The sequence below is a fragment of the Ovis aries genome, chromosome 14, assembly GCF_016772045.2.
Source record: "Ovis aries strain OAR_USU_Benz2616 breed Rambouillet chromosome 14, ARS-UI_Ramb_v3.0, whole genome shotgun sequence".
Classification (NCBI taxonomy): domain Eukaryota; kingdom Metazoa; phylum Chordata; class Mammalia; order Artiodactyla; family Bovidae; genus Ovis; species Ovis aries.
Genome location: NC_056067.1, coordinates 54455438 through 54460514, shown reverse-complemented (window position 1 = coordinate 54460514; position 5077 = coordinate 54455438).

Genomic DNA, 5077 nt, shown 5'->3' with positions numbered 1-5077 from the left:
TCTCCTGGCAATTTGATTCCAGCTCATGTCCAACACTTTGGGACCCCATGAAGTGTAGCCCACCAGGCTTGTCTGTCCGTGGGAATCTCTAGACAAGGATATTGGAATGGGTTGCCATTCCCTTCTCCAAGGGATCTTCCCAACCCAGGGATCGAACCTGGGTCCTCTGCATTGCAGGCAGATTTTTTACCATCTGAGTCACTAGGGAAGCCTATTCCCTGGAGCTCCTAAAACCTTTAGGATTTCTTGTGAGGAGATAAATCAATATGTCTTTTGTTATGTTAATGAGACACCCTTCAGAAAGTCTTAGGTGACTCAAGGATGGACTGATTGCCTGGGGAACCAATCTTGGGATTAAAGGATTAAAATTTCAGTCCCTTCCATCTCACTCCCACTCTCCACCCAACTACCCCCTCCTGGGAGGTCAAAAGAGCTAGAGATTGAGGTCAACTGCCAATGACCAAGGATTTCATCAATCATGCCTATATAATGAAACATCCACACAGCCCCACAGGATGGGGTTCCAAGAGCTTAACAGTTGGTGAACTAGGATACAACTTTGTGCTGCGAGAGTGAAAGTGTTAGTCCCTTCAGTCATGTCCGACTCTCTGAGACCCCATGGACTGTAGCCTGCCAGGTTCCTCTGTCCATGGAATTCTCCAGGCAAGAATACTGGAGTGGGTTGCCGTTCCCTTCTCCAAGGGATCTTCCCAGCCCAGGGATCAAACCTAGGTCTCCTGCATTGCGGGCGGATTCTTTACCTTTTGAGCCACCAGGGTTGCAGATTCCAAACACCAGAATACAGAGGACAGAAGCTCCTGCGCTTGGGAGCCTTTGATCTCATCATCTGTCCAGTCATGGTCACGTCCAACTCTCTGCGACCCCATGGACTGTAGGCTCCTCTCTCTTCCACCATCTCCCGAAGGTTGCTCAAATTCACATCCATCGAGTTGGTGATGCTATCTAACTATCTCTTCCTTTACCGCATCTGGCCGTTAAAATCCTTTTATAATAAGGTGATAATTTAGCGAGTGTTTTCCAGGGTTCTGTGAGCCCACTCTAGCAAATTAATGAAATCCAAGGAGGGGATCATGGGAATATCCAACTTATGACTGGTTGGTCGGGGGCACAGGTGACTATCTGGACTTGAGGTTGATGTCTGAAGGGGAGGAGGAGGGCAGCCCTGTGAGATGAGACTTAACTTCCGGCATCTGACCCTGTCTCTAGGTAAGTAGTGTCAGAACTGAGTTCCTTGCTTGGTAATGTTGGAAGACACACTCTGAGCTGTATAATTCCAAAGTTCAAGAATGAAATATCTGATTTTTAAAAAGAAGAATAAAATTGAACTGCCACGAGACTTATGAAGAACAAAAACTGAAACAAAAAATTCATTATCATTCAGTCATTAAGGAAATTAACCCTAAAATCACAGTTGCTGCTGCTGCTGCTAAGTCACTTCAGTCGTGTCCGACTCTGTGCGACGCCATAAATGGCAGCCTACCAGGCTCCCCCGTCCCTGGGATTCTCCAGGCAAGAACACTGGAGTGGGTTGCCATTTCCTTCTCCAATGCATGAAAGTGAAAAGTCAAAGTGAAGTCGCTCAGTCGTGTCCAACCCTCAGCGACCCCATGGACTGCAGCCTATCAGGCTCCTCTGTCCGTGGGATTTTCCAGGCAAGAGTACTGGAGTGGGGTGCCATTGCCTTCTCCGAAAATCACAATAAACGACCAATAATCCTTCCCCAAAAAGAGAGAAAAAACAAAAAAAAATTTTTTTTAATCAGAAAATCTCTTCCAGGGCTGGCACATGTGTGGATAGAGAATGGAGAGTGACTGGTTCGTGGACACAGACAGGATTTCTTTGGGGGATGATTAAAATATTCCGAAATTAGTGATGGTTGCACAATCTTGAGAAAATTCTATAGAAACACCACTAACGTGTATGCTGTCAATGGGAATTTTATGGTATGTAAATTTGATCTCAAATTTTTTTAAAAAAGCAGAAAAAGCAGTTGCCTGGAGAGGAAGTACTGACTGCAAACTGGCCTGAGGAAACTTTGGGGAGGCTACAGTTGTTCTACATCTTGACAACAAGCCAAGAGTAAGCCTTTGTCAAAATCTGTCAAGCTAATCACTTAAAATATATGCATTTTCTTGTACGTGCATTGTGCCTTGGGACTTCCCTGGCGGTCCAGTGGCTAAGACTCCACTCTCCCAATGCAGGGGACCCAGGTTCGATCCCTGGTCAGAGAACTAAGATCCCGCATGCCGCAAAGAAGACTGAAGATCCCCTGAGCCACAACCAGTACCCAGTGCAGCCACAAAAATGTGCGCGTGTATTTAGTCGCTCAGCCATGTCCGACTCTTTCCCACCCCATGGACTGTAGCCCACCAGGCTCCTCTGCCCATGGGATTCTCCAGGCAAGAACACTGGAGTGGGTTGCCAAGCCCTCCCCCAGGGGATCTTCCCAACCCAGGGATCGAACCCAGGCCTTTTGCATTACAGGTGATTTTTTTACCATCTAAGCCACCAGGGAAGCCCAATAATTTTTTAAATTGTGACTTGACTTTAAAAAAAAAAGAATATTGGAGGGAAATATTATCTCCAATCTAACTTTTTCTCGCTACGTGGACTACTTGTAGCCTAGACAAGGAGGATTGCGGAAGCTTCTTTTTGCAGCCCTATAGCCCCAGCCTCCATCAGTTCTCTGCTCAGGATCACAATTAGAAGACAATCCACCCTGTGCCCATCTCTGTGTGGACAGGCTCCTAACCACTCACTCCCCCCCACCTCCACCCCCTGGCTATTCTTTCTGTCCTTGCAGTTAGCCAAGCACAAGGAAGGAGCCCAGAAGGCGAGAGGGGCACCCACGAGAGACAGGGTCTCAGGACAGCTGGCGGTGAAGAGCAAGTTCAGTTCAGTCGCTCAGTCGTGCCTGACTCTTTGCAACCCCATGAACCACAGCACACCAGGCCTCCCTGTCCATCACCAACTCCTGGAGTTCACAGAGAAACTGAGGGAGAGTAAAGGACTGAGAGATACAGTGAGATAGAGGAGAGCTACAAAGAGGGAATAAATATCCACTCATCACAATGATGGAATGAACAAGACAGAGAGACACGAAAGAGGAAGAATCTTGGTGTTTGTCAAGGAACGTCAAGGGCCCAGGACTGCAGTGGGAGGGAAGAGGGTTAGACCGTGGGGGTGGCCCCAAGTCGTGTGAGATGCTGCAGGACCCTTGCTTCAAGTCACTGATGGGTTTCAGTCTTGGCTCAACCACACGCCTGAGGGCTCCTCACACCTGCATCCCTTTAGCTGCCTAACACATTCACGCCATTTTATTTTCTGCGAAACTCTTATCACTGCCTTTGGATGTAGTACTTCCTGCCTGTCCAGGGGCAGGCGCCTTCCCCCGCCCCCTGCCCCCCCCCCGTCCCCCTGCCCCCCGCCCCCAGGCTTGGTTTCTCCAGCTGTAGATTATCTCCAGGACAACCCACAAGATGGGTGTGAGCCTCCAGACCTCACCTGTCCAAGCACCTGCTCAGGTGGGAGCCTGGACCCAGAGCTGCTGAACCGCAGGGAGCCCCAAGCAACAGCCTCAGGCTCAAATGGTTGGTCCCCAGGGCAAGGACGGTGATCTCCCTGTCTCCACTATTTGGGACTATGAAACATCATTGCCTTGAATTTCACCCAGGTTGCAGAAGACTTAGATAGGCATTTCAGAAATGAAGTAGCAAACGGCTCGTGAACTCACTACACAGGGAAATGGAAATTAACACCTCACCATGATGCCTCTATGTCCCCTCAGGGTGGCTAAAAGAGAAAGCTGACAATAATGTGTGTTAGATAAAGACATATATGAGTGTACTATTACATATATCATAATTCTACATTATAGATCACTTGAGATAGTAAAAATACACTTATACATTTGCATGTGTGTGTATGCACGTGTGTGTGTGTATATATATATGTATATAAAATATTCTTTGGGCCCAATAGTGATGGCAGAGCCTGTGCTGCTGGACTAGGTCCTAAGGACCTTAACTCTGTTATGAGCAGACCATTAGGACACCCACGGCTCCCAAAAGATGGGACCCCAGAGGAACATAGGAAAAGGGCCTCAATCAACTCAGTTTTCTCAGGACTGTCCCAGTTTAGAAGGCTCAGTGGTAGAGAAGCCACCTGTCAATGCAGAAGACCTGGGTTCCATCCCTGAGTTGGGAAGACCCCCGGAGAAGGAAATGGCAACCTGCTCCAGTATCCTTGCCTAGAGAATCCCATGGACAGAGGAGCTTGGTGGGCTACAGTCCTTGGGATCGCAAAGAGTTGGACATGACTGAGCGCACATGCAGTTTAACACGGGAAGCCCCACATACTGGGAACCCGAGCCCAGTCAAATGGGAAGGACTGCTCCCCTCACCGACCAAACTCTCTGGATAGACGAGCTGGACTCTCCATACTGGCGTGTACACTGGACAGACTGTCAGCTTCAGAGATGAGAATTATCAGCTTAGGTCTTCAGAGGAGGAAACCTGAGATGCAGAGGAGAGACTTGTCCGGAGACACACAGCTAATAGCGAAGCAGAACAATATTTGGGCCCAGGTTTCTTTGCCCATCGAAACCAATGCCCTTGAGTGCATCGCTACCCTTGACTCATTCTCAACGGGATGTTCAAGGGGAAACAGACACGACCCACGACCTCACCAGCTTTTCAAAGTTACCGAGGACTCAGGAAGCTTGGTTATATCAGTTGCTATTTATTGTATTCAAAGTTAAAAAGGAGGTATTTTTTTAATGTTTCTAATTTTTTTAATGTATTTTAAATTCAGTATTTTTTTTTTAATTGAATGCTTTCCCTGAAAAATCCCAACACTACAAGGTACCTCGTGTCTCGAGGTAAACCTCAGGGCTCTGCAGAAGACTGCTGGCAGGTCAGACCCTTCCAGAACATTGTCTGAGCAGGAGCCCTGGGTCATCTCTGAGAGCCCTGGTCAGACACACCCAGAGTCCCTCACTTGCACTTCCTTTCCCCATCTCTAGAACTCCCTGTGACTCCCAGGGGGACAGAGAGGA